The sequence below is a fragment of the Pinus tabuliformis genome, chromosome X (assembly GCF_031772625.1).
Source record: "Pinus tabuliformis cultivar Carrire ecotype Pingquan chromosome X, CPIR1, whole genome shotgun sequence".
In the NCBI taxonomy this organism is placed as follows: domain Eukaryota; kingdom Viridiplantae; phylum Streptophyta; class Pinopsida; order Pinales; family Pinaceae; genus Pinus; species Pinus tabuliformis.
Genome location: NC_142308.1, coordinates 436,079,213 through 436,092,387, shown reverse-complemented (window position 1 = coordinate 436,092,387; position 13,175 = coordinate 436,079,213).

Sequence of the window (13,175 nt, the reverse complement as noted above, 5' to 3'; positions counted from 1 at the left end):
TGATACTGGTGCAGGAAATCATCCATTCCAGCCACCAGCGCAAAGAGCAAGGTATGCTCATCAAACTAGACATGGCGAATTCCTTCATTGAGTAAGACATTCCTTCTTTCTCCAATTTCTTTCTTCTTTTAATTTGTTAATTTGATTAAAACATGCATTGGAGAACCTTGGATAGCCCCTCTAGCAAATGGTAGACCTGCAAACTACTTGAAATCTTCAAGGGGAATCAGGCAAGGTTACCCTCTATCCCCCTTCCTATACATTCTGATGGCAGATTATCTAAGCTGAAAACTCTCTGATGAGAAGCTCAATGGGACACTTCTTGGCATCAGGGCAATACCCGGATCATCCCCAATCAACCATGCCTTGTTCGCAGACGACTCTATCCTTTTGGGAGGAGCCTCTATTAAAATAACAAGAGCCTTCAGTGAAGTAATCCAAAGCTTCTGCAGAGTCTTCGGAGCTATGGTCAATAACAAAAAAAGTGCAGTGTATGGCTGGGTTGTAGACCAGCAATCTATTCACAAGATTTCCCAAGCCCTAGGCTTCATCGGATATGTTTCTTGGGAAAAATTCAAGTATCTTGGACTACCTTTAACCTTGGGCACTACTAAGGCCCCTCAATGGATGGAAATTATTAGCAAAATCAAGGAAAAAATGACTGTTTGGGGAGGACAGTGGCTTACCTTCGTCGGGAAGCTCACTTTGGTCAAGTCAATCCTCTCATCGCTTCCTATCTACCAGGCCTATTTCCTTTTAGCTCCAAAAGAAATCATTGATCAGTTAGCAAAGCTGATTCGAAATTTCCTATGGCAAGGAGGAAAGGGGAAAACCAAAAATAATTCTATATAGTAAGCTGAGACATAGTGAAAAGGCCAATCCCTAAAGGTGGACTTTAGGTAAGAGATCCTGTGTTGGCCAATCTGGCAATGGGAGGGAAGATCCTTTGGAAAATATTCTCAAACCAAAAACACCCTGTAAGTCAAGTTCTAATTAAAAAATATCTGCATAGGCTCTCAATAAAGAATATGGAGGACGAAGTTTCTCACGAAGGAACCACACTGTGGCAGTTGTGCACACAGGGCTAAAAATTCTTCAAAGAACAGCTCTACATAATTCCAGGAAATGGGAAAAGAATCATATTGTGGGAGGACAAGATCATGGGTCTCCATCCCTTAAAGCTTGCCCCAGATATAGAAGACTTGCGTAACTGGAAAATCGAAAAAGGTATCCACAAACTTGCTGACATTTGCACATGGGATTCATAAGGGAACTAGAGTAACTGGGACCTACATCGCCCCCCTGATTGGATGCTCCCTCAACTTCATCAATTATTGGATAAACTCACTAGTCTAGCTCCTACGCACCTGCATTCGAGGGACAAATGGGGTTGGGGGAAGTCTGGACCTTACTTTGCTAGGCTGGGTTTTGTAGCCCTCCAAGAACAACAACATCAGATCCATTCTACAAAGCTTTGGGAGCATGTATGGGACCCATTTGGACTCCCAAAAATCAAATTCTTCTGTTGGACTCTCATGCACAAAAGGACCCTCACTGGGGAAAACCTAGAGAAAAGAGGAATCATTGGTCCACACAGATGCCCTCTCTATTGCAAGGACTAGGAAATGATCGATCACCTATTCATAGACTGCCCCTTTTCTCAAGAGGTATGGAAGCAAGCTACCATGGGTCTCAACATCCATTTCCCCCTGCAGTCTTCAGGGGTTAGTCTTTTCGCAACTTGGAAAGATCGCTATCCACACTCTTTAAACAACAAATCAACTTGGACTAAACTCTGGAGTGCAATCCCAAAATATATCTGTTGGGGAATCTGGTTGGCTAGGAATGAAGCCATCTTCAACAATAGACTTCAATCCACCAACACAGTCACTGCCAAGGCCAAAGCCTTGCTGCTGGAAACTCTCGAAAATAGACCTCATAAGTCAGACTGCTACCTACTCCCTGAAGAGCTCAGCTGGCTAGGTGAATCCCTGAGACGGGCAAGCATCAAGAAGAATATCTCCTTGACTAGCCATAATCTAGAGTGGCATCTTTAGATCTCTAAGGTGGAATTCCAAAAATGGCAGAAAAATCAGGGAAAATTCATGATTTTCTTCGATGGAGCCTCCAAAGGAAACCCGAGGATATTAGGGGCAGGAGGAATAATCTACTCCATAGATGGACAAAAACAAAACAACTACAGTTGGGGTCTAGGACAGAACACCAACAACCAGGCCAAGATCCTAGGTCTGCTAAAAGCTTGTCAGCTGGCTCAAAGGAACATAGGGGAAAACCTTCAAATCTTCGGGGACTCTAAAATCCTGATTAAAACGCTTAATAAGAGCGATCAACTCAACAAACCTACTCTAAACAAGACCCTAGAAAGAATAAGAAAGTTGACTCAAAACTTCACATCCTGCTCATTCTACCGTGTCCTGCGAGCTCAGAACAAGGAAGCCGACATAGTGGCCAACAAAGGATGTTTCCTAGCCCAAGGTATGCTGGTGAAAAATGATGAATATTCAGAAAGGCACCCAATCGCTTAACAGGCAAGGAGAGTTGTTCAAGGACAGTATCCCGCAAAATAAAGGTGGGCTCACTTCTTGACAGGTTTTTGGCTTTCCGCACGGGCCAGCTGTGAAAGGAGTAAAAGCAAGGCGAAAAATGGATTTCATTGAGAAGACGATTTTTAGGGATGAGAAGCGAAGACACAAGGCGGGGGAAGATCCAATGTTCATCGCGAGCTGGAAAAGATGGGGGGTTAAAGATGTGGGGAGCAGTAAGCAGTTTTCATCGCACCGCTTCTGGCTGTTGGGCAGTATTTCTCGTATCAGACACAATGCGACTCACAGCCTGACGCGTCGCAAGAAAAAACCGCCCATTTCACGTGCCCCTGAGGTGATAAAGGTCAGACAACAATTCAACGCGATAAGCGTCAAATCTGGGTGGGGGAAGATCTGATGGTTATTGCGCACTTTTCATGTCGGGGTCTTATCCTTGCAGTGGGGTCGGGTACGAAGATGGGTCCCGGTTAAAGCTTGGCCAGCTAGGGATGCGACAAGCGTCGGATTTGGGCGGAGTTGATCTAACAGTCATCACACATTGCAAAATAAGGGGAGTTATTCCGCAGGGAGTGGTAAGCAAGTTGCTTCACACCACTTTTGATTGCTTGGCATTTTTTATGAAATCGTGGTTCCACTCAGAGGCTGACGCGTGGCAATATAAAACCACCTATATCGCGCGCTCCTAAGGAATTAAGGTTCGAAAAGCAATGGACATGATTTACGTCGGATCTGGGAGGAGAAGATATGACGGCTGTCGCGTGTAGAGATTAGGGGGGGTTAACCCTGTAGTTCGGTTGGGTTCGAGGGATAAGACAAGTTTTAAACAAAATAATTTTAATTTATGCCGGTGTGCAATTGGGCCCGTGGAACTTAGTTTATGTGGGTTTTAACTTAACCCAGGAAAGTACCAAAGAATTAAAGAAAAGAGGACCATAGCAAAGCAAGGATAGGAGACCTCTTTTAAGCTTGAATTCTCGCATTTGTCTGTACTTGAGGTTGTTTGGCATGCCCAACCCTTCTTATTAATAAAATTCAACCGTTCCTGTTAAAAATAAAAATTAAAAAAGTGGATAGAAAAATTTGAATGTAATTTGAATGACTTAAAATGTTTAACTAGACAACAAAGAGCAAGAAAGGTTGGACAAAATAATTTTTTTTTTTTTTCCATATTTTTTCCTTTAATAGAAAAAAAAAACTTTTTATTAGAGGGTGAAAACATTATATTATAAAATTATAATGAGAGAGATTACCTTTTTTCTTTAAATATAAAATAATAATTTTATTAAAAAGCTATTATATTCAAAATCTAGAGTCCAAAATATGCCTTTAGACAAATTGACTATTTTACTTTGCTTTAATTTTAATTATTTATTTATTTTTATTTTCATGTAATTTGACCTGGCCAAAATGTTAAAAATACATGACATTACAACAAGACACTATGTGACATTACATCTCTACCATACTGGGCTCGAGAGAGGTCAAGCTCGTAGTCTGTTTTGTTAAGATATATTATATGGAAGGAGCCTTGTATGTATTTCTGGGAGGAGGTGGGTTAAACCTCAAGAGATGCATCTACTAGTATGTTTTGTTAAAAAATATTATATGGAAGGAGCCTTGCATGTAGTTTTGGGAGGAAGTGGGTTAAACCCTGAGAGATGCAAACCATTTTCATCATCATCTCGTATTAAGACTCTTTCTCTATAGAGAGATAAAAAGAAAATAATGGGCAAAAAGAAACTCTAAAGCTGAAAAAGATCCAAATGAAATAAATATTTCACCTGCTTATTTCGATGATAGAATTGCCTTTGCATAATATTTGTGAAATTTCACCAGTTGCTAAAATTAGAAGGCCATAAATAACTAGTGAAATGGAGTTGTTTGGTTGATAAATTCCTCTCTTCTCACATGGATGATGGAAAACCTTTGAAATAATGCTATGATAGTTTCAAAACCTTACCTTATATAAATACCATAAGAATATTATTTGCAAAACAATGGGTTTTAAAAAGGTGAATAAAATAACACAAACTATAAATTTAATATTTTTCATTATTATTATTATTATTTTAATATAATTTGACTGAGTAAAAATCTTTAAATGGACATGACAAGTACTGGGTTGGAGAGCCTAGGCACAAAAACTATTTTTTCCTTTAATAAAAATAGCAAAATTTCTATTAGAGGGTGAAAATCTTATATTTTAAAATTTTAATGAGAGTGAATTTTTTTAAATATAAAAAATGAATAATTTTATTAAAAAATAAAAAATATTATATTTAAAATTTAGAATCCAAAAAATAATATTTTTTAAATTTAGAATCCAAAAAATCTCCGTCTATAAATTGACTATTTTATTTTAATTTGACTTTAGTTATTTAATTATTTAATTTAATTTATGTGTTTTATTTTTATGTAATTTGACTAATTCAAAATATTAAACAGGATAAGACATGACATTACAATACCTCTAGACCCAATAATGTCTTACAACTTCACTGCCGCATAAGCATTTCTCAATACAATAATTTATATAATTCAAAATTTAAATAAAATTTAAAAAACAATAATGATGATGATGATTAATGTCCACTAAGACCAATGTGGTCTATCAGACCTCAAGAAAAGAGAGTCTAATTGTCATTCTTCAAAATCTTGTTTTTGTGATTAAAGAGCAAGGAAATAAGCATTCCAAGATTGCTATAGTTGGGTTGGCTTAATAAGTCAAGAAGATTGGAGGTGTGGCTGATGATAGGGAATTGAGAGCGGATGTGGGCAAGAGTCAAGCAGTCTAAAAGGAAGTGCTTTTCATCTTCCACCTTCTTAGTATCACAAATCTGACAAATTCTATCGTCCCAGGGAGTCTTGGGAGTAGACCACCACCTGGTCTCACTTTGAAGCTCATGAGAGTTAGTTATAATCCTAGCGATGTTCATTTTCTTCTTGGTGCTAGTCAACATAGAGAGATAATTTTGGCTATCGAGGGTGGGGTTGATCACCTCCTTATAGTACCTTAGCTTCCTTTTACCCTCCAGCTCCTTAACATCTCACATCTTGTCCTTAAAACTAGAGGTAATAGTATATTTGATATTGTCCTTGCTTCCCATGATGATTTCTTCCTTAATCCCCCAAAGGTTGAGCCAAGACTGAGCATCTTGATGCCACCCACGCTTGAGGCACAGGTGGGGGTTTTGACTAAAGTTAGAAGCAATTTTTGGGAGCCTGTTGGATTCCATATTGTGAAGCTTCTTCTTATATATCATATATATAAACATAGCGTACTTTCAATGGGGGACAAGCCAGCTTCGATCAAGAGGATATGATAGTGAGTGTTTCCCTTGATCTTGAGGTTATAGGTTATGGATTGCTTTTGGATCATCTCAATCTTTCTCCACGGATCCCTAGATATACTGCACCCCCAAACTTCATATCTAATAGGGGTGACGAGAGTCTCAAATAGGAACCTTTTTTTACTCCAAATGTAAAGATCGATTGATTTACAATTGTTTTCAAGTTCATAGTAAGCTTTCCAACCTCTAATAATTCTTTTCTCGAGGTTATAATTCCAGTTGAGATGATGAGGAAAGTCAATACCCAAATATTTATAAGAGGAAACCTGCTCAAGGCAATGTTTATTGTAGACAAAACTACCATGGGTGATCTTTTTGGATTTAATGATCATGACTTTATTCTTGTCGGTATTAACTATCATACCCATCTTGGAGCAGTCGACATGAAGAGCCTTAAGCTGCTTGTCTAGGTCATCATGGCTCCTCGTAAGAATAACAATACCATCAACATAAAGGAGAAGAGTAATGATAATACCAACGAGCTCGATGCCTTTGCAACCCATAGTTTCGAGACACTCCTCTAGTTTATCGATGTAAATACCAAAAAGGGTAGGGGAAATGGGACAACCTTGCTTAACCCCGATAATACATTTAATATCTTTAGACCACCCTTCGTTGGTTTTAAGCTTGGAAATGATAGTCTTGTAGAGGTAGATCACAACAATCCTCAGTTCATGAGGAACCATGACCTCTTCAAGCCTCACTCAAAGCTTATCTCTAGGGACAGTGTCGAAAGATTTTCTAAAGTCCACCAAACAAAAAGAGAGATCGGTTTTACTATTGCGACATTTCTCCACGATAATCCTAAGGGCGACAAGGTGGTTGATGGTCGAGTGATTTCTCCTAAAAGAAGCTTTCCCTTCAGCTCTTTTACCTTTCTTCTCAAGCCAAAGGCTAAGATTTTTTCCAAAATGAGCCCATAAAGCTTGGCTAAGATGTGGCTAATCGTAATGGTCCTGTAGTTAGAGGGAATGCTTTTGTCCCCATTTTTGAAGATAGACAAAATAAGGCTTTGCGTCCAAAGCTTAGGGAGGCCATGCTTTACAACCAAATTTAGAAGCCTGCAGAGATGAGGAATGAGGATATATTTTCCCATTTTAAAGATCTTAGCTTGGTAACCTTCAATATCTTTGGATTTCCCATTAGTGAGCTTATTAATCCTAAACTCAACGTCTTCCAGAGAAAAAATATCATCCTTAATAGGAGTGTTTATGATCCAGGTGGATATTGGTGGCCACCTGCCAAGTCCACCTGGACCCCCACCATTGTTTGTCTCAACATTTTCAGTTTCCTTAATTGTAGCACAACTTACTATTTTTAGCAGTTTTTCGGGTCCTGAACTTTTGGAGCCTTTTTGAGGCCCTAAACGACGTTTTTTGGGAAATCTGGGGGCAACATCGGTCCATGGACCGATGTTGCCCTTCCCAAAGTGGTAGTGCTCGAATAGATATTTCTAACGAGCTATTGTACGCATCAAACAGAGATCGTATGCCAAAGTTACGACCCCGGGAAGTTGATGTACCAATTTACCCAAACGGGGCCCACAGTTTGGAGTTTCATCTCCTAGGGTTAGGTTTTGGAATGTTAAGGGTTTTCCATTGTTTCTCAACAATAAATAGGCCTTTGAGCCTCATTGTAACACAGTTCAGAGGCATGTAGCCACCACATCTCTTCTCAGAGATAAGCTACCATCGCCCTAGCTGGTTTATTTCCATTTCTGGTTGTAAGCATATTTCAGTATTTTCCATTAATGAAATGAAGTGTTATTTCCGCTGCATCTTTGTGTGTATGGTTATCTCTGTAATTTGTTGCGTTCCTGTTTAAATCCGGATCAGTGGTATCAGAGCGGTCTGCTCTTTCTCTGTTTTTCTTTGCATGTCCCCAACAAGGTCGGGATATAAGGAGTTAGGGCTTGAACTGGTTGAACCTTTGCAAGACCAGCCTCGCAAATCCCGACGGCCTCCCATGGCGGATGAGAAGAAAGACGAGGGGGCAGGAGATCCCATCAAAATCTTGCTCGAAGAAGCCCTCGAGCGACAACGGAACGCGATGATGGACAGCTTTGCCCGGATCCTTCAGCGGCTACCCAGAAGCGACGCATCGGCTTCCAACAGCTACTCTAGAAACGCCACGCCCTTTAAGGTACAAGTTAATTTTGAAATCCCCATATTCGAGGGTCAGATAGACGCAGATGTGGTAGATAAATGGTTAAATCTGCTAGAGGGTTATTTTTCTGTTCATGAATTTTCGAGTCGGGAAAAGATTGTTTTCGCTCTTCTCAAAGTAGCCCCCCACGTCAAGGACTGGTGGGAAACCTACTGCAAGCAGAAGGATGAAAGTACTGGCTCACTATTTTCAGCCGCACCCACCTGGAATTCATTCCGGGATGCCATCAAGGAGCAGTACTACCCTGTCGGAAGCTATGAGGATGAATACATAAAGTGGAACACGCTGCGGCAGGGAAGGGACCAAGACGTGCCGGAGTTCACCAATCTTTTCCATACCCTTCGCACAAAGTTGGGTATCAAGGATTCGGAGCAACATTTGATACTCAAATACCGTGGCTGCCTACACAAGTACATCCAGGAAGAAATACAATTCCTGAACATCTCCTCGCTCGGCGCAGCATACCGATATGCCGTCAAGGTCGAGCAAAAGTTTAAACAAAAGAAGCGAGACTTTGGATCTGCGAATCCAAAGCAGGGGAAAGGTGCCCCTAAACCACAGAACAAAGGACAAAGCCAAGGCGGGACAGCCCAAGACAACCTGCCGAAGCTGCAAGCAAAGAACAGCGCCGCGAAGCCGAAAAAGGACACTCGAAAATGGTGTGAATTCCATAAGAGCTCCACTCACAACACCAGTGAGTGTCGGGCCAAGCAGTCACTGGTGGCTGAGCTAAAGGTTTCATAATCAGATGCATGTTCCGACTCTGAGTCAGAACCCGATAAGGGGAATGAAAAAGGGAAGCAGATCATTGATGCGGATCCCAACGCCACTGTTGCTACCGCCAAAATCCAGAAAAATGAACCCGAAGATCCAGAGGAGGAGGAGCGTCTCTTCCACTCCCAGATGTGGGTAAAGGGATCCCCGATACAGTTCATTGTTGATAGTGGGAGTCAAAAGAACCTCATTTCGGCAGAGGTCGTGAAGCGGTTGGGCTTATCGACCACAGCACATCCACAACCATACACCATTGGGTGGCTTCACCAAGGACGAGATCTTCGCGTGAGCCAGCAGTGTCGCCTTCCATACAACATCAAGCCCTTCACGGATGAGGTATTGTGTGACATTGCTCCCCTTGAAGTTTGTGATGTATTATTAGGAAAACCATACTTGTGGAAGCGACATGCGGTGTATGAATCAAGGCCCCGTGCTGTTATTATTACATTGGGAAATAAGTTGTACAGGATACCAGAGGTAGCACCACCTACCGCCATCTCTTTGATTACTGCAAAACAATGCAGTAAGATCATTTCCAAAACCAGGAAATTTGTTTTCCTGATGATACGCCCTCAAGGAAAGAAGAAGACGGTGGTCGCGGCCTCCAGACGGGGTCCCTCTGCGCGACAACTACAGATGGACAAGGTTGTGGAGGAGTACGATGACATCTTCACCTCCCCTGCAGGGGTTCCTCTGCACTGTCAGGTCAAGCACTCCATCGATCTGACCCCAGGTGCGCCACTACCCAATGGACCAATTTATCGGCGCTTCGTTCTGGAGAACAATGAAATCAAGAGGCAGATTCAGGAGCTCCTGCAGAAAGGTCACATCCGTCCGAGTTCATCGCCTTGTGGGAGCCCGATCATGTTGGTACAGAAGAAGGATGGGACGTGGAGACTCTGTATTGACTATCGGGGGCTAAACAAGATCACTTTTCGTAATAGGTATCCGATCCCGCGGATTGATGACCTCCTGGACCAACTAAAGGGGGCGAAATATTTCAGCAAGATCGATCTGAAGTCAGGATATCACCAGGTACCAATCGAACCCTCTGATGTGTGGAAGACTGCCTTCAAATCCAAGGAGGGCCTTTTCGAATGGTTGGTTATGCCTTTCGGATTGACGAATGCTCCTGCAACCTTCATGAGGCTAATGGATGACATCTTGCGGCCATTCACCAACTCCTTTTTAGTAATGTACTTGGATGACATTCTGATCTTCAGCCAGAGTTGGGAAGAACACCTCCACCACATCCGACAGGTTCTCCAAACACTGCGATAACACAAGCTATGTGCCAATTTGGAGAAATGCACTTTTGGCATGACCCAGGTTCAGTATCTGGGGTACATCATTGATGAACAGGGGGTGCATGTCGATCCAGCCAAGATCCAAGTCATTCGGGATTGGCCATCTCCAACCACTCTAACAGAGCTTCGCAGCTTTCTAGGTCTTGCCAACTTCTACCGCAGGTTCGTGTTGGGGTTTTCTCATATTACTTGGCCCTTGAGTCAAGTCACCAAGGGAGGGGCGAAAGCAAAATTCTTTTGGTCTGAATCTCAACAGAAGGCATTCAGGGAGTTGAAGGATCGCCTCTGCACGGCACCAGTGCTCGCGTTACCAGATTTACAACAACCATTTGAGGTCGAGACAGATGCCTCTGACTATGCTATTGGGGCAGTCCTTACTCAGCATGGACATCCAGTGGCATATCACAGTGAAACACTTTCAGAAACAGTCCGGAAGTACCCCATATTGTTATTGTGGTGCCCCATATAAGCCCACTATTGTTATTGTTGTGCCCTTACATTATTATTGTTATATAGGCTCTAATTATATTATGATCCCTTAGACTCCTATATATACAAAGGAGGTCTTGTCATTTGTATCGTCCAAGAATTATTCATTTATGTAATGTAAAGGAGGTTTCCCCCTCGAAGAGGATAATTTTTAATTCGTTGATATATCTATTTGTGAGCTGGTTGCAAAAACAAAAACTACTAGTAGTTTTGCTAATTGTAAAACACAGATATCTAAACTAATCAATTATAAAATCATAATGTATAATATCCTGAAGTATTAGCTAACATTGGCCCCTTAATTTGAAGGGAAATATGACATGTTGAGTAACATTCTGAACTTTTCAAACTTTCCTCATCCTAGTGCTTTGGTCAATATATATGTTATCTGTTCCGATGTAGGAAAATGTGTCAAATGAATAACTTTGGCCTCTACTTAATTTTGAATCAAGTGATACTTCGTGTTAATGTTCTTGCTTCGATCATGAAACTTTGGATTCTTTTCCAACTGAATTGCAAAATAATTAACGACAAATAAAGGATTTGAACATTTATACTTCTCCTACAAGTCTTCAAGTATCTTAGAAAGCCAAATGATTTCTTTTGTGGCTTGAGTTGTTGCAACATATTCATCTTTGGTGGTAGAATCAGTAGGTACAAATTGATTGAGTGACCTCCAACTAATGGTTGTCGATCCAAGATTCATCAAATAACCAAAAGTAAAGACCCCATTCTCTTTATCACCATCAAAGTCAGAGTCTGAATATCCAGTGAGATGGAAATCTACAACTTTGGAGTATTTGATGCCAAAAGTTTGAGTACCCTTCAAGTATTTCAACACTCTCTTTGTTACATTCCAATTAACTTCATAGGGCTAATGCATGAACATGGAAAGTATCCCTACAAAAAAATTAATGTCAGGTTTAGTAGTACCAAAGTTCATATGGTGATATGTTGTTGACGACAGAAGAAGGACATATATTTTTAATTTAGGATGCAAAAAGTACTTCTTCTCCCTAAAACATAAGCCCCTTAAACTCCACAATGAATCATTATTTTATTAAGTAAAATCACTCAATATTTATACAAACAGACGATAGTTACCAGATCATAATGAACTAGTAGTTTTGCTAACTGTAAAACCAAGATATCTAAACTAATCAATTCTAAACTAATAATGTACAATATCTCGAAGGATTGGTTAACATTCCCCCCTTAATCCGAAGGGACATTTGACATGTCGAGTAAGATTATGAAATTTTCAAACATTCCTCGTCCATTAGAGGAAATGTTAGCTTAAAAGTGCCCATGAAATTTTCAAGTACATAAAATGTAAAACAACCAAAATCCTTTAAATTTAAAAAGAGGTACATGTAAATATTTTTGAGGGAAAATTTAAAAACTAGTTTTTTTAATTTTATTTTTAGCTTATATCATTATAGGTTTACTCAAATTTCAAGTGTAGACACTCGTTGGATGAAAAAATAAATGTTGCATCCAAAAAGTGTCCATTATGCATACTTTTGAGAAGACCCACTTTGATAAAAAAAAAATGAAGATACATTAAAAAGACATGTTGAACACCTTTTTTAAATATATCTTCAATTTGTATCAATGTGGGTCTTCTCAAAAGTATGCATAATGGGTACTCGTTGGATGCAGAATTTAAATCCGCATCCAATGAATGTATACACTTGAAATTTGAGTAAACTTATAAGGAGATAAGCCAAAAGTACAATGAAAAAAATAGTTTTCTTCTTTTCCCTCCAAAATTCATAACTATTATTTTATTATTTTTCCTTAGGAGGCCACTTTTAAGTTGAAATTTCCTATAATGCCAATGCTTTGGTGAATATATCTTCTATATCTTCTCAAGTAGGACAATGTGTTAGATGAATAACTTTGGCCTCTATATAATGTTGAATCAAGTGATACTTCGTGTTGATGTGCTTGATTTGATTATGAAACTTTGGATTCTTGGCTAGCTGAATTGCAAAAGAATTATCGACAAATAAAGGAGTTGAATCTTTCTGCTTCTCCTGCAAGTCTTCAAGTATCTTGTGAAGCCAAATGATTTCTTTTGCGGCTTGAGCTGCTGCAACATATTCAGCTTCAGTGGTAGAATCAGGAGGTACATATTCCTTGTGTGACCTCCAACAATGGTTGTTGATCCAAGGTTCATCAAATAACTAGAGGTAGATACCCCATTCTCTTTATCACCATCAAAGTTTGAGTCTAAATATGCAGTGAGTTGGAAATCTGCAACTTTGGAGTATTTGATGCCAAAAGTTTGAGTGCCCTTCAAGTATTTCAGCACTCTCTTTGTTGCATTCCAATGACCTTTTTAGGGTTTATGCATGAACCTGGAAAGTATCCCTACAACAAAATTAATGTAAGGTCTAGTAGTGGTTAAAAAAATTAAACTTCCAACAAGTTGCATGTACTATGTTGGATCATCAAATGCACTTCCTTCAGTAAAAGTAAGTTTCAAATTATGCTCCATAGGTGTAGAAACAAGATTACAA